General features: G+C 39.0%; 1 long non-coding RNA gene across 3 annotated transcripts in view; it reads right to left on the bottom strand.

Moving 5' to 3' along the window:
- The window catches only part of LOC142061040 (uncharacterized), a 288,092-nt gene that overhangs the window by 212,046 nt on the left and 52,598 nt on the right, over positions 1-23,448 (bottom strand). For all 3 annotated transcript variants that reach the window (XR_012662024.1, XR_012662026.1, XR_012662025.1), the window contains exon 2: positions 14,409-14,503. This is a non-coding gene — a long non-coding RNA (uncharacterized LOC142061040). The remainder of the gene's footprint in view (positions 1-14,408; positions 14,504-23,448) is intronic.

Raw genomic sequence — 23,448 nt, 5'->3', positions numbered from 1 at the left:
TTCTACAAGATAACTTAAGTCTTGATTTAATGAATTTGTAGTGTGTTACAGCTTTTCTTTCCCTACCCAGTGTGTTTTTTTCCCCTAGGGTTTATTTACAATTATTAACTAGGGTGAAGTATACATAAGACTAGGAAGAAGAGGTAACAGTTTACAAGAGAACATCAGTGTAAATGCTGAATGTAAATGAGAACAAAGGTATGCTAGCGAAGGCAGATAGCCAGGAAAAACAAAATCTAAAATAGCAGAAAAGACTTGTTAATGGAAAAGATTTCTACTGAAAACGATTCACCCTGGTGGCTATAAACAATTTTATCTATCAGTTATTTTATTAATTGTCAACTGTTTCCAGACATGTCTTCAGCTATTAGAGTAATTATAAATTACCCAGCTCTGCCTGATTTTCTTCAGGAACACCACCATACATTGCACCTTATCTAAGATACCCTTACTTAAGACACGTAGCATATATATACAATACCTTTCAAAAATATCTGTCAAAAATGAAAAGCCAAAGTGCCAATGACAAATTTCAGCCAGAGGCAAAGTTAGAGTAACTCCTGTTAAAAATGTATAAACAAACAAATACCCCACAACCCTACACAAAGAAATCAAAGAACTAGCACTGTAAAAATTTCCTGCTGACAGGCTGAATCTCTTTAGAGGAAAAACAAGGCTTTCCCACATTATTGCTGAATCTATTATGAAAGTTCCAATAACTCCAGTCCCTGGAACCATTACAAACATTAATAACTATATTGAACTTCCATAAGAAAAAAAATCCACACATCTTTCCTCTGTAAATAACTGGATCTAGCTCATTCACAAAAGGTCTTTTGTTATGTCAATTCCCAGTTTTTCTCTTCTGACAACATAGATGAGTCTTTCACTGAAGATTCAAAGATAGTAACAGGAGTAATATAAATAGCAGGTATGAAAATGACAATCAGGAGGAATGGTACAACCAGTAAAGGGACTGTCAAAGTCAAGTCACAGAATGGTAGGGGTTGGAAGGGACCTCTGGAGATCGTCTTGTCCAACCCCGCTGCTTCAGCGGGTACACCTAGAGCAGGGGGCACAGGAACACATCCAGGAGGGTTTTGAATGTTTCCAGGGAAGAAGACTCCACAACCTCCCTGGGCAGCCTGTTCCACTGCTCTGTCACCCTCACAGTAAAGAAGTTTTTTCACATATTCAGATGGAACTTCCTGTGTTCCAACTTGTGCCCATTGTCCCTTGCCCTGTCATTGGGCACTAATGAAAAGAATCTAGTCCCATCGTCCTGGGACCCACCCTTTAGATATTTATAGGTATTTATGACATCCCCCCTCAGTAACTCTGCCTTCTCTGCATCCTATGTTGCCAGGGCCCCTTCCTCGTTCAGCAGTGGGCCCACTGTATCCCCAGTCTTCCTTTTACTGCTGATTTATTTAGAGAAGCCCTTCTTGTTATCTTTGACATGCATTGCCAAATTTAACTCCAAGTGGGCCTTAGCCTTCCTCACTACATCTCTGCATACCCTGACAACATTGCTATATTTCTCCCAAGTGGCCAGTCCCTTTTTCCACATACTCTGAACCTCCCTCTTCCATTTGAGTTTCTCTAGAAGCTCTTTGGTCATCCATGTGGGTGTCCTGGCTCCTCTGCCTGGCTTCTTCCTCCTAGGGATGCACCGATCTTGAGCTTAGAGGAAGTGGTCCTTGAATACTATCCAGCTGTCTTGGACCCCTCTGACTACCAGAGCCCTAGCCCATGGGACTCCTCCTAGCAGGTCTTTGAAGAGGCCAAAGTTGGCCCTCTTGAAGTCCAAGGTTGTAACCCAACTCATTGCTCTACTTCTACCACACAGTATCCTAAACTCAACCATTTCATGGTCACTGCAGCCAAAACTACCCCCAACTCTCACATCCTCAACCAGCTCTTCCTTGTTTGTTAGGATAAGGTCCAGCAGCACATTTCACCTCGTTGGCTCCTCCACTACCTGCATCAAAGAAGTCCTTGATGCTCTGCAGGAACCTTCTGGATCACGCATGGCTTGCTGTGTTGCTTTTCCAGCAAATATCATGAGGGTTGAAGTCCCTCATGAGGACCAGGGCCTGCGATTGCAAGGCTACTTCCAGCCGTCTGTAGAAGGCTTCATCACTTTCCTCTTCTTGATCAGGAAGCCTGTAGCAAATGCTTACAGCTGTGTCACCCATATTTGCCTAGCCCTTGATTTTTACCCATAAGCTCTCAACTCATTCTTCCTCCACCCCTAGGCAGAGCTCGATTCATTCCAGTTGCTCCCTCACATGAAGAGCAACTCCCCCACCTCACCTTGCTGGTCTGTCTTTCCTGAAAAGCCTGTAGCCATTCATGACCACATTCCAGTCATGCGAGCTATCCCACCATGTCTCTGTGATTGCAGTGAGATCACAGCCCTGTGACCACACACAGACCTCTAATTCCTCCTGTTTATTCCCCATGCTACATGCGTTGGTGTACAGGCATTTCAGAAAGGTGCTTGAGCACATAGGTTTCCCCAGAGGGGCATACAGGGACCCATGAGAGCCATGCAAACCCTTGAGGTGGTTGGTCTCCTGGTTGCCATCACATGAGGCCACTACAGCACCTTTATCACTGCTTAGGTTGTCCTGTTTTATTCCACTATTGTGTGTGATGGCATTAGCATTGCCAGTTTGTCCTCCTCCCCCTGAGTTCCCCAGTTTAAAGCCCTCCTCACCAAGTTTGCCAGCCTGCTGCCAAAGATTCCCTTGCCCCTTCCTAACAGGTGGAGTCCATCCCTCCCTAGCAGCCTATGGTTGCCACAGAAGTAAAAAAAGTTCTAAAAGGAGTAATGCTTGTAACGTTAGTGAACATGTTCTAACTAGTTCTAATTCAGATAGCTCAGCTGGGGCTATAGCTATAAGGGAGGAAGACAGAGTCATTGAAGGATGGGAAAAGCCCAGACAGAACCCCACATTTGGTAGGTTCATTCATTTCAGTACTTTAATTAGCTTTAAATTAGCTTAGTTATGTTTACAGGCACACTTCTCAACTGCCTGAAAAGACACCTATAAATTTTAGTGTAACTATTGCTAATCACAATGTCATAAGTGAATGTAGCTGCCACGGGGTGGTAATGACCTCAGAGTCCCTAAAGCAGGCTAAGACCTAGATAGGGACCAAGCACCAATGCCTGGCTAATAGAAAAAAAATACCATAACCCTATACTATGGTAATTACATCCTCAAAGATGTGAGGATTTCAAATTCAGACTCTGAAATGGACCTTCCTTTGCATTTACAAGTAGCTGTAATCACATCATGCACATGTTTGGAGTCTACTATTTTGCATATATAGATGGAGGTTTTCTATGCACATGTAACTACATATATACGTATATTATGTATAAATGTACACAAAGTGCAACCACTTAGGTTGATAAACAATTGTCTTAAACTTCTGAACTCAATCTTACATCAAGAAGAAAATCTTAGAGCAAGGAGAATGTTAAGTTACTGTTGATCAGCTAAATTCACAGTGTAGGCAGGATCAGCTTTACTGATGTCAGTATACCTAACTACTCGATGCCTTTTTCTCAGTATTAAAAAAAAAAAAAGTGGTGCTCAAAGATGTGTTAAAAGTTAAGCAGTGGGGCAGTATGCCTCATTGGAAAAACTCATTAAAGTCACACCAGCAGATAATCTAGTAGTCAGTACCCAGTTTAGCCCCTGCACAGTCAGTGGGACAAAGTTCTAACCCCATGCCTGGGAAATGCTTCCAAGAAAGTGAGTGCTAATTAATACTATTATGGCACCTCCCTGCTTTAATGTTTGTTCACATTACTTACTCTAACTAATCTCTTAAAAGTTTATCTTACAAAAGTTAAACAGAAAACACTTAGGAATATTCCAATAGATCTTCATTTTTCCTGTAGCTCACTAAAGATGTGCAGCCCTGAATCCTGGAGAATAACATAAAAGACCTTCTCTGACCTAGAACCTAGACTATTCAGGTAGTCTATTGTCTACTTAATTTTGGGACCAATGTGACCTTCATTGGAATTTTGATGCGAATAGCATACAGACTGATGCTAGGGGCTGTTCAGAGAACCACCAATGCTAAGGAGCTCAGTTCATTGTAGCAGTGAGCTAGTAAGCTATAATTTAAAGAGCCAAAAGCCTTCTGTTATTTTCTTATGAGGCTTTTCTCTTTTGATGACTGCACTAACAGACCCTATTCTATTTATTCATTGAAATTTATGTGTCTCTTCCATGGGAGATGCTCATCTATCTGCTGACCTGTGTCAGCAGAATTATAAACCTGTCAGTGACACAGTATTTTAGTAGTAACCTACATTGGCTGTAAAAAACCAAATGCAAATGTTCAGAAAGTTACTTACATGCAATAAAAATACCACTTTCTAACAAATAATGCTGTCAAATACACTACTCTTCTTTAAAACAATGAATTTTTTTCATCTACTTTGAAACATGTTAAGTTTTTTGAAAGGATTTATTTAATCTACTATCTGAAGAAAATCACAGGTAATTTCACATATGTCCAGAATGTGGTTAAACAGAAAAGTGCCAAACAACCTTCCTGAGCCATTTTTCAAGGCGGTGCTGAAATTAAATACAGCTGACTGAATTCAACCATAAAAAGTTAACACCTACGGGCTAGGGGAGATAACACAGTGAAAACTGCCATGTCAATATGTAGGTAGGTATATTCAATTATACATGGTAAATATGTTTGATTATATTCAAGAGCATATTTGCTGTAAAACATTCATTCTTTGGCTTTTCATCTTCATGGGTGAGGTTATTTACTTCATACAATTAATGTAATACTGTATTATACTGGGCAGGGGGTGAAGGGATGTGGAGGGAAGAGGGAAACCACAGATTCCTTAGACAGCCACAGTGAAAAAAATTCTCAGGAACTAATGTCTTGGCTTTAACCTTGTATTTACAGCTGGAGACGTACTGAAATTTATGACCTAATGCAACCAAAGGTATGCAGCAGTCTTATTTGGACAGTACATTCTCCAATGTGTTTTACTGTTTGTTAACCTTTACAATACATGTTGCCAATAATATCATTAAATAAAGGCTTGGAAGAGATTGCAAGAGGTTATCTGATATATTTTCTTGCCCCCAGGTTTTATGGAAGTGTGCTTTCACCAGCCTATTGTGTGTGTGCATGCACAATAACCAATTAGTGTCCAAGCCTTTAAATTAGTTATAAAATTAATCACAGCATATTAAAACTATAAAACAGCACTTGTAATATGTGCTCATTTTATAGATAAGCTAAATTAGCGTAGCCGTTGCAAATTATTTCAGGAGTTATAAAGACAAACAGATCTCATCCTTCAGTCTCTGTATGTACAAGAATTATGAAGGTTTTGATTCATAATAGCCAGGCTAATTATTTTTACACAGTTAGGGCATTCTTGTATGAGTTCTTGTTTCCATTCAAGAACCATATAAAATGTTTAAATGTATAAAGTCATACCTCTTTTGTCTGCTAAATATTATAAGGAATATAAAAATAATATTTGATTTTAGAAATTAAGATTAATGTTAAATCCATGTATTTATTTTTTAATTAGTCTGCCATTGAAAGTGAAGACTTAACATCTTTTCTTCCACTTAGGTACACCTTACCTAGGAGAATGTGAAGTATTTTGCAATTGAAAAACAATATATAAAGTTTTTCCAGTTCAAAATTTCATCTCAACTTTCCCCCTTCACCCTTAAAAGTAATTTTTGTTTTATTTGATATTTCCAATGGGAAGGAAGATGTTATTGATAAACCAGCTTAGAATCACAGAATCATTAAGGTTGGAAAAGACCTCTAGGATCATCAGGTCCAACCGTCAACCCAACACTACCATGCCTCCTAAACCATGCCCTGAAGTGCCATGTCTACACATTTTTTTAACGCCTCCAGGGATGGTGACTCCACCACCTCCCTGGGCAGCCTGTTCCAATGCCTGACCACTCTCTCAGTGAAGAAATTTTTCCTAATATCCAATCTAAACTTCCCCTGATGCAGCTTGAAGCCATTTCCTCTTGTCCTATCACTTGTTACTTGGGAGAAGAGACCAACACCCACCTCGCTACAACCTCCTTTCAGGTAGCTGTAGAATGCAAAAAGGTCTCCCTTCAGCCTCCTTTTCTCCAGGCTAAACAACCCCAGCTCCCTCAACCTCTCCTCATAAGACTTGCTCTCCAGACCCTTCATCAGCTTTGTTGCCCTTCTTTGGACACACTCCAGCACCTCGATGTCCTCCTTGTAGTGAGGGGCCCAAAACTGAACACAATATTCAAGGTGCAGCCTCACCAGTGCCGGGTACAGGGGCATCATCACTTCCCTACTCCTGCTGGCCACGCTATTCCTGATACAAGCCAGAATGATGTTGGCCTTCTTGGCCTCCTGGGCACACTACTGGCTCATATTCAGCTGGCTGTCAACCAACACCCCCAGGTCCTTCTCCGCCAGGCAGCTTTCCATCCACTCTTCCCCAGGCCTGTAGCATTACATGGGGTTGTTGTGACCCAAGTTCAGGACCCAGCACTTGGCCTTGTTGAATCTCATACAATTGGCCTCAGCCCATTGATCCAGCCTGTCCAGGTCCCTCTGTAGAGCCTTCCTACCCTCAAGCAGATCAACTCTCCCACCCAACTTGGTGTTGTCTGCAAACTTACTGAGGGTGCACTCGATCCCCTCATCCAGATCATTGCTAAAGATATTAAACGAGACTGGCCCCAACACTGAGCCCTGGGGAACCCTGCTCATGACCGGCCACCAACTGGATTTAGCTCTGTTCACCACAACTCTCTGGGCTTGGCCATCCAGCCAATTTTTACCCAGTGAAGAGTACACCCATCCAAGCCATGAGCCACCAGCTTCTCTAGGAGGGTGCTGCAGAAGACTGTCAAAGGCTTTGCTAAAGTCCAGGTATATAACATCCACAGCCATTCCCTCATCTACTACGTGGGTCACCTGGTCATGGAGATCAGGTTGGGCAGGCAGGACCTGCCTTTCATGAAGCCATGCTGGCTGGGCCTGATCCCCTGGTTGTCCTGCACTTGCCTAGTGAGCTTGCTCAAAATTTATCGCTCCATAATATTCCCCGGTACCAAGGTCAGGCTGACAGGCCTGTAGTTCCCCAGATCCTCTTTCTGGCCCTTCTTGTAGATGGGTGTCACATTGGCAAGCCACATCATCTGGGACTTCCCCTGTTAACCAGGACTGCTGATAAATGATGGACAGTGGCTTGGCAAGCTCCTCTGCCAGCTCCCTCAGTACTCTCAGGTACATTCCATCCAGCCCCATAGGCTTGTGAGTGTCCAGGTGGAACAGCAGGTCATGAACTGCTTCCTCCTGGATTATGGGGGGTTTATTCTGCTCCCCATCCCTGTCTACCACCTCAGGGGACTGAATACCCTGGGGATAACTGGTCTGACAGTTAAAGACTGAGGCAAATAAGGCATTTAGTACCTCAGTCTTTTCCTCATCCTCAGAGGAAACGTTCCCTTCCGTGTCCAATAGAGGATTGAGATTCTCTTTGGTCCTCTTTTTGTTGTTAATGTATTTGTAAAAGCATTTTTTGTTATCCCTTACAACAGTGGCCAGGTTGAGTTCTAGCTGGGCTTTTACTTGTCTAATTTTCTCTCTGCAAGACCTAATGAGGTCTCTGTACTCTTCCTGAGTTGCTTGCCCCTTCTTCTAAAAGTTGTAGACTGTCCTTCTTTTCCTGAGTGCCAGTGCTCCCTGTTCAGCCAGGCCAGTCATCTTCCCCACTGGTTTGTCTTGTGGCACTTGGAGACAACCTGCTCCTGCGCCTTCAAGACTTCCTCTTGAAGAAAACCCAGCCTTCCTGGACTCCTTTGCCCTTCAGGACTTCCTCCCACAGGACTGTCCCAAACAGTGCCCTGAACAGCCAAAGTCTGCCCTCCAGAAGTCCATGGTAGTGGTTTTGCTGACCCCACCTTCTTACTTCACCAGGGATTAAGAACTCAATCATATCACAGTCACCAAGCCCAAGATGGCCTCCGACCACCACATCTCCCACCAGTCCTTCTCTGTTTGTGAAGAGGAGGTCAAGCGAGGCACCTCCCCTGGTAGGCTCACTTAACTTCCTAACGCAGCTGGTATCTTCCACACACTCCAGGAACCTCCTAGACGGTTTCTTCTCTGCTATATTGTATTCCCAGCAGACATCTGGTAAATTGAAGTCCCGCACAAGAACAAGGGCAACCGATTGTGATACTTCTGCCAGCCATTTGTAGAATGCTTCATCTACCTCTTCATCCTGGTTGGGTCGTCTGTAACAGACTTCCAGCAGGATATCTGCTTTGCTGGCATTCCCCCTCACCCTTACCCATAAGCACTCGACCTTATAATCTATTGCTAAGCACTACTCAATTTAAGCACTCCCTAACATATAGGGCTACCCCACCACCTCTCCTTCCTTGCCTATCCCTTCTGAAGAGCTTATAGCCATCCATTGCTATACGCCAGTCATAAGAGTCATCCCACCATGTCTCTGCAATGGCAACTAAGTCATAGCTATCCCGCTGCACAATGGCTTCCAGCTCCTCCTGTTTGTTGCCCATGCTGTGTGCATTGGTGTAGATGCACTTGAGCTGGGCTATTGGCTTCACCCCTAAACCTGGCATACCACCTCTAGGCTCCTCTCTAGTGGGACTGGCTATATCCCCTTCCCACTTTGAACCTAGTTTAAAGCCCTCTCGATGAGCCTCACCAACTCATGTGCAAGAATCCTCTTCTCCCTTTGAGATAGGTGGACTCCATCTGCCACCAGCATGCCCAATGCCACGTAAACCTCCCCATGATCAAAAAACCCCAAAATTCCACCAATGGCACCAGCCTCTGAGCCATGTGTTAATCAGATGAGTTCTACTCTTCCTTTCAGTATTATTCTTCCCTGCCACTGGACAGGATTCATGAAAATACTACTTACACTCCCGATCCTTCAACCAATCGCCCCAGTGCTCTGAAGTCCCTTTTGATTGCTCTTAGGCTTTTCTGTGCAACCTCATCACCGCCCACCTGCATAACCAACAGCAGGTAGTAATCAGAGGGCCATAACAGACCAAGGAGTTTCCTAGTAACATCTCTGACCCAAGCCCCATGGAAGCAGCAGACTTCCTAGTAGGATGGGTCTTGTCAGCATATTGGGCCCTCTGTCACCCTCAGAAGGGTATTGCCTATGATAACTACCCTCCTTTTCTTCTTAACAGAGGTGGTCATAATGTGTGGGGCTGACCGACTCACCCTAGGCAACCTCCCAGATGGACCTTCACCTACATCCTCATTTGCCTGGCCCTCAAGTTCCAGAGCCCTGTATCTGTTGTGTAAGGGCAGCTGGGAAGGTGAGGGAGGCCAGGAGGGGATTTGCCTGCCACCCCAAGCAGGGACCTGTTTCCATTCCCCACCATCTCTTAGGTTCCCTCCTTCTGCCAGGTGGCAAGAAGGCAGGGATTCTCTGCTTCTTGTGGAGCCTCCCTCCGTTGCCAGCTTCCTGGTTTCAAGTTTTTAGTTAAAAACTTGAAAAAGCTGTGACCTCTATTGCAGTGAAACTTAAACAAACAAAAAAACTTTCCAATAAATGGTATTTGCATTGTCAACTAGCAGCTTCAGAAACACATTTTTAAATTTAACCATGAATAAATCAACCTGTTCTTCCAGTAGAACTGCTGATGGTATCCTGCTCTCACTAATGACAAGAGTGTCTGGAAGTAACAAAAGCAACAGAAAAACTTGAGTAGAAACTAGAGAATGAGGTCCATAGTCACCCTACTTTACCTGAAAATAGATGAATGCATAGTTATTCTTACATAATCTCCTTGAATCTTATTTATCCCAGTACTCATGAAAGTTTCTTTGTAGTTTTAGGCATCCCCATGTGAAGGAGAGAATACCAGAAGAACAGGAGAAAGAATTTCTCTCACTCAAAGAAACCTGAGGAAAGTGCTCTATGAGATTTCCTTCATTCTTGGGTTTAGATATTTATACCTCAGAGAAAGAAGTTATGATACATCTATACAGTTGCAGACAAGTTTTCAAAAGAACTAAGCATGCTGAGGGGCAAAGTCTTTTAGAACTCTGGTCTTAGGTATCACAATGGGAGCTGTGCTAGTGAGTGTATTTGAAAATCTAGTCCTGATACATGTGCCCTAATCAGAGTTAAGATATTTTAAAATTCCATCTCCAGCTACAAATGCTTGAAAATTAGGCTTCTGATGTGTAAGGTTTATTTTTATTTAATAGATCCTCTTCAGAGGTTCTGAGCATCTACAGTTCATGTTCAAGTTCACATGATCACTGGGTACTCAGCATGTATGAATTACAGGCCTATACTATTCTGGTTATTCACTCCTGGAAAATTACATAGTCCTTTTTTTATACCCCTTTCTTAGTCACAGTCTTTGACAATGTAGCTTCAAACTAATTTCTGTTACTTGTGATCCCTTTAGCAGTTAAACACTGGCCAAATTAATTCAGCATACTCATTATAAAAAATGTTCTAAATGACATAATATGCTCCAGAAAAGGTTTTGACAAGACAGACAGCCAAGGAACTGAAAGGTGATAGCCTTTTACCATTTCTGAATGATGTGGCTGCCAAAACTCATGGACTCAAGGAGGTTTGACCTTGCACAGACAGTGATCTGTCTTCATGAAAACAGACTGTCACATGCACATGCCTCAATTTCACAGAGGAAGAACTTGAACTGTAAAACAAGAGAACCTTGGACATCCCTAAAGAGAAAAAATGTGTAAAGCTTTCAGGGCCTCACCAACAGCTAAAATTAACTCTGAATCACCCATGTGGATGTATTCTGATGCAAATAAATTTGCCACAGCCATAGCAATTACTATCTTCCAGGGCCACCACAACTGCAAATGAAAGTTTCTTTCTCTTAACAGAACTAAAAAGCTACTAAGTCTTCATTAGCACAGAACCACTTTTTGTCTGCGATGACAAAAAAATTGCCATGCCAAATGCAGTTTGAAAGGATAGGAAAGCATTCAGCATAACAAAACACACATTTTTAAAGGTCAGTATCATTTAGTGCCACTGTTCTATGTTGAGCAAATCTGTTCATTTTTCCATCACCCTCACAGAAAATATAAACAACCATTAAGAGCCAGAAAGGCTAAGGGAAATGCAGTATTTTAATTGCTTTGCCTTGGGAATATTGCAGAAACTGGTCTTGCACAATCCATATGCTGACAGCTCAAACAGATTTATCTATGGAATTTGAAACTGCTTTAACAAGAACATGCATGAACCTGACAAAGTACTGAAAGAAGATCCAGTATTAGCTTATTAAACAATATAAACGAAGGAAGGATGCATTCATAGCTGATTTGCTATGTCCATCTGGGATCTTTTTAGGCTGTCAGGAGTAGCATATTATTGAATGACAGAATTCAGGAGGAATTTAAAGGAATGCAAGGAGAATCACTATTGTTCTGTACAGAAAATAAATTTATTTATTGCCAGGCTTTCATTTTCTAAGATTTTGAAATCAAATAACAAGCACTATGTTGGAAATTTAGGTATTTTTAAAGTGAGGAAATGAAAATCTGATCATTTATGGTTCTGCTACAAGCAGTAATCTTAATAATGGAGTCAGAGCAAGGATGGCAAAGACACATTACCTAACACAATAGGGGATCACTACTTGGACCTTAAGCATTTAATACAAATCAGTACTTACTACCCAGTTTCTATTTTACCAATTTTGAAATATAGGGGTGATTGTTATTCATACCACAGTGTTTGTAAAACATTGTTATACACAGCTATATAAAAACATACATAAGGGAAGAAAATAAAGAAATCTTTTCCCACTCTCTAAATATCTCTGTAATCTTCATAATGTATCTTTTAACTGTTTACATGTTTAAGATAAACTACATCATATACAATGAAAACAATGGGCATCATAGTCCAAGTTAAAACAAATATTTTAATTACATCTCAGTTTTCAAAGCTTCAATACAGCAACTCACATGTTATTTTAAAAGACCTTCCTACTGAAATTAAATGTTTGCATGCAATATTCTGATTTTAGTTTGAATTCAGTAAAAAATAAAAGTGATATAATCCTCAAGACTCCCAATGAGAAAGCTAGAGGAAATTGTTTATAGGTTTTTTGTTTAATAGGTTCATTATTTCAAACCAAGCTCACACATCAGAACTCTGCAATAGTGCTTCTTAAGGCTTCTTTTAGGTCATAGTGTTGTAGCGGGAAGATATGACTAAGCTACCAATAAAAAGCAAGAAAAAAGCTTGCATTTAATTACTTGCATCCTAAATGAAATTTAAAATCTACTGCTTTGGGGAAAACAAAAAAAACCTATCATTCTCCTATTTGTCATACATTTGCTATCAGCTATGATTCCTTTGATTTTAGGAAAATTATGTGTCAGTACTGTAAACACAGATTTCTCATATCATTACAGCTAGGCACATGAGTATCACAAGCATTCAGCTCCAAAATATTGCACATGCAACGTGCATAAAGTAACTGCATTGTTTACTTGACATTAGAAACCAAACTGAGAATAGTGCTCAGATTATCCAGGTCCTCTGACTATGCCTTAATCACAGATCATTGTCCCTTTGATAAATGCTGATGTCTGTTTCATGGAGGTGGTTACAGGACATAAGTCATTATTATAAAAACTAAACATTTCAAAGTATTCAAAGCCCACCTCTACAAACATTTGTAGCTATACACCACCCACTCTTTTAAATTAGGCAGTTTCAAGCCACAGCCACAAATTCCATCCTTGCCATTCAGAAATGTCCACTATGTTTATTAATTTTCTATTTACGACCATCAACTAGTTTAGAAGATATATGACCTAACTGAAAGGATGAAAAATGTTTTTGATTGCCTATATTACGTTTACTCTAAAATAACTTTTGTTTGCTACTTGGTTTAAAAAGTTGGAGCTACATTAGATAGAACACGGTTGCATACATTACATTCATAGATACTACTAGCTCACCACTACTAGGCTAAGGGAACAATGTAACAAATACTCATGCATGTGAGTAGTCCCAGTGGTTAAACTTCAGAATAAGGATGGTGCCAAATTTGTACCACATCCTTAACTCTCATGTATGAAAGAATCACACCTAGTGAAATGAAATATATTTCAGAGATCATTGATTTAGTCCTTTGGACTACTTCATTTGCTTTTATTCATCTCCCATTTTGAAATATTTTTCAAGAGAGACTCGGGATTTTTTTCTGGCAACTTTGAATATCTGCAATGAAACTGTCACCACATCTGTTACTCGTACATCCACCAAACAAAGTAGAATCACAGAGAAAATAACACAGTCTCTTAAAAGCAAGAAAATAATGGAAATAGTTATCTTCAAGATAACTGTGATAAAAATGCCCCAATTTTAGTGGGAAAAATCCAATCCGATAAAACAAATTTTTATTTGAAGAAAGAGCTGAGGCTATGCTGCTTCTTGCGTTTGAGGACAGAAACACAAACAGAATACACACAACTTTTCTTTCTCATTATTTAATTCTCTTAATCACTGCTATTTTGCCCAGGTTTTGAACCTGAGCATTCCCACACTCACAGGGAAGCCACAGCCCTATTGTCTTTAACATCAAATCAGTGCACTAACTGATCGGGCCTGCTGACGTGATAGAATTTCTGTCACGCTTGCTGGTACACATCATAACGTTTAATGCCCACTTTACAGGGATCAAAGGAACTAACTGAAGGAAGTTATGCTGGATCAGGGCCTCATTTCGCTGCGGCACTTTCAGTCACACGGGAGAAGTCCATACTGAACCAGGGTCTGAACTCGTAGAATTGGAAACATTTCCAGAGAAGGTTTTAAATCTTCTTTCCAGAAGAATTCAGCAATAATGTTTGCAGCCCAGGAACACTTAAAGCTGGTACAAACTGTTGATATTGCTAAAAGAATCAGTCAAGTCAGCTTACTCATGATCATTTCTGTTTTGGTACCACTCCCTCCTATGCCAGTTTCTTGGTTATTGGGCCATGAACCAGATCAGGAAAAGTACCAGGTCTAACTAGCTTTTTGGTGGATTGCTTCTTTGCTGGCTTAGTTACAATCCGTATCAGTTTCCCAATCCATGTAGGCACATTCATGCCACCATGAACTATCAGAGGGCAACAGAGGGTGGGACTGATCAGTAAAGACCAGGGCACTGCTTTTTTTTTGAGCAACAGTAACAGCTTATGCAGGCTTACATGATTTGTAGGACTACCATAGTAATCATGCCGTTGTTCAGAAAATTTCAACTTAAAAGGGGTGCAGGCATTGTTCAGATATAGAGAAACAACTGTAAATTTATGCAAATATAATAATCACTTACTCTGGAATCTTGGCAGCAAACTGTCCATGTTCTTGCAATTAATCTCCTGGGAACTTTTAATGACTCCAATATTCAAAAATTTTATTCAGTCTCATCTAAAAAAAAAGACGACACTGTCATAATGGAGAACCACCTTGTAACTGGGTTACCACCTCAGTGACTCAGGAGGAATAGTGCCATCTACTGAATTAACTATACTCTTTAAAACGCAACCTAACAAAATCACCTCTCATCAGCTGGTTATTGTACATGGATGAGCTGTTGCCCAGTTAATTTAATATAAAATTGTTGTAGTACAGACACTTCAAACTATTTGGCACCTGCTGTTTTTCCTTTGACACTAGTGCATTTCAAAAGCTTATTCACAAAACAAAAGAAATAAGGTTATTGCTTTCAAATATTTGCAGTGATACTTTAAAGAACCTCACATGGGCAGAGAGTACTTGGAACAGTCCAGAGGGGAACTAACTGTTGGCTGCTAAATGTTACAGTAAAATAGAAGCCCAGAACATGCAAGCAATGAGACAAGTCAGGAAAAAAAAAAAAAAAAATATCTACATTTACTGTTTCTGCAAATATCCAAGGAAATTCAAAATCCAGCAGTGCAAGCATATGGCATTAAAAGAAACATGACGAAAGAGATTACCATGGCTTCATACAACCAACAAAACATCTAGCATGCAAAAGGAATATATGCCAAACAATTGAAAAAGAAATTAGTGCAATGGAAAGGAGTTTTGGTGATATTAACAGAACAGATGGAGGTAAACAAGATGAGGTTTAACCACATCAATCTCAACTAATCACTGAACAAGATAAGTCCTTCTAGGCCTTCCACTGAAAATTCAGCCAATTACCTCCAGAGAAAGGAGCAGGGTATGAAGATTCCCCATCAAAATAGACACTGTGCTTCCAAATGATAAGTGGTTATGGAGAAAGTGTTGATAAGCTATTATGGACTCTGCAAACCAAAATAGTATTTATAGATCAAGTGATACTTATGCACATAAATGAAGTATACACAAATGCTTTATCATCAGTCATGTCAGGAGGGAACTCAAAGAATTGAATGCCATAAAAATTGCCAAGTGACTAAGGAAATGTGCACATTACTGAATCTTTCACTTGGTTAAGCAACTAATATGATCAGAGGCTATTTTATGGTTAGTCACTGAAAATAAAACAATGAAGCAAATTTTTTCTAGATTTATAAACAACTAAGTAAGGCCTAGTAATCATAAAATCAGATTCAGAAATACCCTTTAGGTATTTCTTAGATTTGACAGTACCGAATCCAAACACACACATTGTTCTTATAAATCATGAGCACTGAAAAAAAAACCCCAAGTATCTCAAGAGATTTTACTTTATCTAAAATTCATTTTCATCCTCTAGGAAAAAAAATCAGATATTAAAGGAAATAATATAGAAGCATATTAATGTTCTAGTTCTGTGAATCACATAATGCAAGGCTTCTATCCTGTGCCTTATTCAGACACAGTTCCCAATAGGAAATGAAACCCAAACTTTCTGAACTGCTAGCTAACAATAGAACAGGTATTTTCCTACATATTGGAAAAAATGCTATTGGTAGCTGCTTTGAAAGGCTTTATTGCTATATATTCCAATTATTAAAAACTCTTTCCAGATTAGATTCTTCCTTTTACATCACGCATAAACTTCTATAGGTATGCTTTAAGCTGATTTTAAATTGGTAAACACTAGAAATATATTTAATGAATTACAAATGTACCATTGAATTGTTAAATCACTTTTGCAGACATTTTTTCTAAGTCTACATATGTTTCAATGATTTTACTTTTTTTTTTTTTACAGAATGATAAAATATCATTAAGAACTGCACATCTTTCGAGAGCATGGTCTCATGGCAATCTTTACGAACTCTGCAGATTTTAAAGTCATGTTGTCAAGCAGCAGAAACCTTATTATATGGGCCATCAGCCCAGTCACAGAGTAGCCAACAGAGAACACAGCTTCATCCCATACTCACTTAAGTCAATGGAAAAACTATCTATAGAATTTTGTATCTGAAATGTATAGAAGCCTTTCCAATTACATCAATGAGCATTGAATCAGTTCCATCACTGGCAGCAGAAGCTGTAGTCACTGTGAGTAATATATGAGCTATCCTTAGGCCACAATATATTTGCATAAACCTTTTGTTGAATAACTTGAATAAAAAAATAAATCAAAATAGAAATCTATTCACAGTTAAATGGCAAGCTGGAAAAGAGATTTAGTGAGTTAAATTATTCACCATGTTCCAGTGAGATCATATTTCACAGATTCACATTCCCAAGTGAACTCATGCTCTGCCACAGCCTAGCTAAATTTAGCATGAATAAGCATCTCTGGAAAAATAACAGCCAAATAAAATAGGTGCCTTAATACATGCACTCAACACCTGTTATTTTGCCTGTTATTTTGCAGAAAAACACAGCCACACATACATGGTTCTCATTTGATTTATTAATATTTCCAGTGTGTATAAAGCTCTTCTGTACTGTACACCCAAACAGGGTCTTGGGCTAACATGTATTTCTAATACTGTATTAAATACAGAATTCAAAGGGGTTTTTATATGCCTGACTGATTTGTAGTATTAAAATATCAGTTGGTTATGTCTACTATAATTTCTGTGAACTACTTTTCTTTCCTTTATACTCTTCATGAGACGAGGTGACCAGAACTGAAAACACAAATTCATATGATGGCATTACTTTATTCTTATACACATACAATGAGGGCTGCTATGGGGAAGTTAACTCCATCCCAGCCAGACCCAATGCACGTATGTATCCTTTCCTTTTATATTATAGTCTCTGCATTGTGGTTCTATAAACATGGAAGCTATAGTTCACTGGATCCTATGGCCTCCTCCAGCATAGTGCTAGTTTCTGTACTAAACTATCCTTCTCAAATAATATATATCTGGATTTTTCTCTAACAGGTTATTTTGTCATCCTCTTCCCTTTCATTAATGATTACTCTATTAGAAGCACTTTACTTCAAAGATGTTAAACACAACTCTCAAAGTTGCTGGTTTCTCTGTGCATGGAACGTAAACACTCCCACAGCACTTTTAAAAGAGAGAGAAGAAGAACCAGTCTCCTGGGAAGGGCTGCTGCACAAATGTTCATGTGACTGCGAAGTGGTCATACCTTTTTGCACAATCGCTTTGCTACCAGTTACTGAGATGACACTGTAAATGTCTATAAAGAAACAATGCCATATAAAATACAATAGAGAAGTAGAGTTATGCTATCTACAGCTGTTTGGAGACTGTCAGAGAACTTGGGTTTCAGGGGAGCTCTGACACAGGAATCCTGTGGTGAAAGACAAGGTGGGCCAGAACAAGGCCCTGGATACTGAAGCACACAGAAACAAAGGATACTGGCAAGTGAATTGAAAATTATACTGCTTGAAGAACAATAAAAATCAGTAACAAACATTGGCATTAATAAACTGAATGATTGGCAGTTTGATCAAACACTTTCAACAGTGATGGTCACATTTGCCAAAACAAATATTAATATTACGTTAAAGTATCTCCTATCTTATTGTAGCTGCAGTAGAAGACAAACGACTAAAACATAAGCATGTAAATGGGGAAATAAATGTAGATTCTTAAGAATTAAAGCCACTAATAACAGTGTTAAATGACAATTGGCTGTCCTTGCCAAATTCAGATGCTTAAGAAAATTTATAGCTTTCCACAAGAGAAAAATTAATAAAGAGTCTGGAAACACACTAATTCCAAAATTAATAAGTAGAGATGATCTAAGATAAGACACTTCTACCCAATAGAAAAAGTTATAAAAATAACAAAAATAATTGCAAATTAGTAAGATAACATGCAGAAGGTAGCAACTAAGATGATTATTTCAAGAGTAGACAGCTTGAAGAAAAGACAACTCCAGAGAGCAAAAGTGGCAGATAATCAGAGTTGAAAACCCCAAATTTTGTTTATTTAAATTAGCTGTATTGAAAGAGAAATAGAAAAATCGTTGAAGTGAAACTAGCAATGGATATGGGCCATAAAACAGAGGAGAGAAGGATCAATCTGCTAATGGTTCTGACCTCCCTACTCATACTAACATGTTCAGAGCAAAACAAAACATTTCCAGTCAGACACAGTAAACAGCAAGGGAGCAGATAATTGCACAGGCACACTTTCTCAACTCAGTGATATTTTTTTTCTCATAGTTTATCTATGGTTATATAAAAGCAGAGGTAATGATCTACTTATGCATTAATTCAGGTCAAGCACAGTAGATAATAATTACCAATCACTGTTTCGTTTTAAGCCTTGCTACAAAACACTCAATGGCCAATAAGCACTCATTAATTTAGGACTTTTTTTTGTCCTCCCCTTTATAAACATCCCTGTATTGCATCCACTTTCAGAATACAATTTCACCACAGAACAGCTAAACAATAAATAACGTAAAAGTTTTCAATAGCATAAAGATATGAGTAGTTTAAATCTATACACATAAATTCACTGACTTCAGTGAGACACATAAAGTCAAACAAGTGTCTATGTCATTGCAAAATACAGGAATTAATTATTAAAATACATTTTTCAAAACAAGACTGTCAAATTCTACTTGTAGGAAAGACTTTCAAAATTTTGTAACTGCTGTACTGTATCAAACTTGCTTTGATCTCCTTAAAGACACACAAGTTCAGCTGTCAAAAATAAGCTGTTGCTCAAATCTTGTACAGTTCTGATCCAAGTAGGAATTTGCTGACACCTAGCATTTCCTTTTCTCCAGAAACATACTTCTGAGTATATCTGTTCATAATATAAACTACAATCACCTGTTTAGATACTTTAAGCGCATTCATATCTTTTGCAAAGACAACTGCTTTTTTTAAAGTAAATATTTCAATCCAGCTAACAAGCATGAATAAAATTTATTCTGAGCTTATCCAAAATTCTTATTAATTACATTTATTGTGACCTTGCATTAATTCTAAATGTGCTATCAGGTTTTGTTCTTCATAATCTGTGCTCTCATATATTCCTTTATACTCCTTAATGTAGTCAACTCACCTGCAGAAACATCACACATGAAAAACAAGACACAGAGTTAAGCACCATGCCACTCAGTACAGACCAGAACTGAAATAAATGGAACATGTCTTCCCCCAACAGCTCCACTCTTTTAAAGATGAGTTCTGTTATCACAGGTGATCTGTTGATGACACCTGCAGGAATATCACAAAGGGTGCCAGGTGGCTGAGTCCCAAGGCACTTAGGATTTTAGGTTAAAACCAATAACTTGGACTTAGTCTGTGAGTTAATTGGAAACTAGTGGTAACTGCAGAGTCTCAACAAAGTGGGCTTGTATGAGGCAATACTGAAAAAGCAGGCAGTCATATTTTGTATTGATTTAGGTAGCCATATTTTCCACGTCCTGAAGACAGATACTGAGGGAAATTGTAATCAAAATTTAGCTCCTAGACCAAAGGTAACTACATTCAACATAGAACATCTCCTGCTGAAACTGTAAGCAAAGAAAGCCTATATATATAGATCTAGAAGTCACTCAAAGAGACTGCACAAAAACTACACTAAGATAATTGCATTCACTTCACATTCTAGTAATCACAAAATGTTAAACATAACGTATTGCCAATTATATTGCCAATTCTCTTGAATTGATAGGCTCTTGTCCTCAGCAGGTCCCCCACTTAGCCTGAGCATTACACCACAGTGTCACAGCTGTTTGCTTCTGGTTCTGCAAATAGGGCAGCCCTGTTCTCTGCTATACTGCATAAGATCAGCATGCCTTGAAACACTTACATTTGAAAACATGGACCAATATGTGTAAGAAATTATAGTGTTCCTTCTTATAGCATAAGAAACTATTAATGCTGAGGAAATGCTTTCCCCTAATATATATCATCCTATTCCAGAAACTACCCTTGACATCAGTCATTGAGCATTTTTCCTAACTAGCATGATGTAGAAAATAGAAGAATAAACACAAAAGGCCACAACAGGGAAGGGACTCTAAACAAGAATAAATTCTTTTCCCCTTTACCCCCTCATTTCAAGCTGCAGTATCATTAAAACAGGTTGACAATTTTTTTAAAAATCCTATAAGGCAAAGAAAACATAATAGGTACCAGTGCCAACATGGCACCCACTGGGTCTTCTGCCTTGCCAAAATCTTTTACTGAGCTGCTAGTTGAAGGTGTGAGGACCATGCTGCTGCTGCAGCTGCTGCTGTGTTTGTTGTGTCCTATACTGGTGGTGCTTCTCCAAGGATTTCCTCCAGAGCAGCTCATTTTCAGTTCAAATGTAATAAACCTTCACTTCAAATAAGTTCCAAAAAATTCTTCTCAGTAAGAGAGATCCTGACAGTACTAAGCTGTAGGTCTAAGACAGGTTAAATAGACCGTTAAACTATATGCTCCTTTCAAGCAAATTAATAATTTGCCATGTGTTACTTAGTCACTCCCCACAACTTAAGTCATTAACAGTTGAGCCAAAATGCTGAATGCAAGATGAAAAGCATTTTTAAAATAATCTTTGTCAACTGCAGGCCCTCTCTCATTAGCTAAGTGAATGGGTGTTACATGATTTTACACATCTGCACTGCATCATCATAGGAGTACACAACAATTTAGATTAACAGGTAAATCCCCAAACTGCTTTTTACAATCTGAGCAAAACAAATGCTGTTACAATACCAAGCCTGAGAGAAAGAAGAGTGACAGAACTGTGTCTTGCTGGAGGTAGAAAGGATGAAAGGAATTGGATTTGTTTCCTATTTTTGGCACACAGAACTGACAAAAAAGTAAGGGTGTCTTCAGGGATTACTAAGGAAATGTTACCATGATGGAGTACCGAGGAAGAAGCATGATGCCTCATGCACATGGTGGGCAGGCTGTGAAAGGGCATTGCCAGGTACCTGACTGGTATATTGGGAGAAATCTCAGATAAAAAACAACATAATGTCACTGTCCTCAAAGGAAACTGAAAGCTGTGCTGGGACTCTCTGGGTCACCAGCTTCATAGCAAGTGCAGATTATTCCTCTCTGCAGGACAACATACCTTCCCTTCAGAAAACTTGTTTTGAGAAAGATGGACTGAAAACCTTGCATGGCTTGCCAAACGTTTACAAAGTGTAAGCTGACAAAAGTCGGCTGTTTAACGCAGATCATACAACTGTACAACCAATGTCTGGAAATATTTTGGTAGTCTTTTTTAATCTTGATTAACAAAGGAAAGGGAATTTATGTGCTTTACTATCCAGAACATTTCCATTTATTGTCATCAGAAAATAGCTTCCAGGCAAGCTTTTAAACGGCATAGACAACGATAATGGTAATATCTAAGTAATGGTAAGTAACTTGAAAGTCGAATATATATTATGCTCACATAGGTTCATACACTTTCTTGGACTCCTAAGCTGTAGCCTATTCTGTTCAGTCTGCTAACACAACTTTGGTGTAAGGATCCATCCAGGGCTACAGAGCCATGGACTGGAAGGGGACTCTAAGCTTGGTGGCTGTGAGGCTGAGCTACAAGTGCACACACGATATAATACACGCTCAACACTTGTTGCAACAACAGTGACCAGGATTAGGGAACAATTGACGGAAAGGAGAATATGTACTTTGATACCACCTAACAAGGTAAAACAGGAATGACACCTTCAACTTGTAGAAGCAGCACAAATATCTACAAAAAAGATATAGGAACAATGGGAATCTGCCCTATTGCTTGTAGGGTTTGCTCTGAAAGTACCATCTTTCATACTGCAGCTCAGATTATTGTGGGAAACCAGCTGCCAGAGATTCATATTTTGAAGTAGATGTCGGACAAACTTTACTGTACTTGTAACATTTCTATTTACCTATGGTAGATCTATTTTAATGCAATATCCTCTACTTTTGGAGAGGTTTAGCACCTTTACCTCCTACTGACTTCACTTGGAGTTATAAGTGCTCAGCAGCCATGAATAATGGGCCCAATATCTTTTTCCACAACAGGACGTGATGAAGATTTGCATTGTTTAATAGTAGTAACTTGTGTAATGATCTGCATTCCCTCTGTGCAGGTTCCCATAAGAACATGACACGACTGAAAAAATAAATTTAAAAAATTGAATATCAGTCAAATTTGAAAAAAAAATACATTCCAAGACTTTTTTAGTTATAGAAATATTTTTCAGATTATAAGACAAAAAGAGCTTGTAGGAAAGACTAACTGCAGTGGAAAGAAGTTGCGCTTGTCTTCTATAGCGACACCTGTGTAAAACTTTAAGAACTAGTGTCACTCAGTACCTCAACAACTAGACCAAAATTAATGTATTCTTAAATGGTGCATGGAATCCATACGTTATTCATATGTTATACAAAATGGTTATCATTATTATCCTTTCAACTAATCTTGCAGTCCTTCTTTGTAAAAGAAACACACTGAAAGCCAGTAGTACAGTATTGTCTGATAGTATGATAATTTAGGTAAAAGCCATCTAATCTAAATTTTAAAGGATGCTTGTCAAATTGGAGTTCCATGAAAGGACATTAATTTTTATTAACCACATATAGTTTGCTGGAGGATATTTCTCTAGCTTCTGGCTGTTTTGCACATATTATATATGCATACATTATTCAGTGTAAATGAGTTACACCCCTTTTACCACATGAAACTACTAACTATGCTGCAGATCAGAGATCAGTTGCATGAATGAATTCAGAAAGAGATGCCCATTTGGCTGATTTGAATTAAAAAGAAAACACTTTTTGATCTGGGTTTATTGTAGTGAGAAACTGCTGCTTCCATAAAATTCAAAGCAAGTAAATGCAGATAAGAATCTTTGTTTATTTGGAATAGTTTAAAAAAAAACCTAATATGCCATTTTAGGCCACAGTGAAATCAGCAATTTCAGATAGCACTACTTACATTTTACAGTAGATTTTTTTTTAGAATAATACTCTTCATAGCTTCTTGCAGGCATGAAAATAGTTTTCAGTTCATGAACTACCAGAATATCCT

This window comes from Phalacrocorax aristotelis, chromosome 8, assembly GCF_949628215.1.
Source record: "Phalacrocorax aristotelis chromosome 8, bGulAri2.1, whole genome shotgun sequence".
Lineage (NCBI taxonomy): Eukaryota > Metazoa > Chordata > Aves > Suliformes > Phalacrocoracidae > Phalacrocorax > Phalacrocorax aristotelis.
Note: the sequence above shows the minus strand (reverse complement) of the source record. Positions and strands in the feature narration are given on the sequence as shown.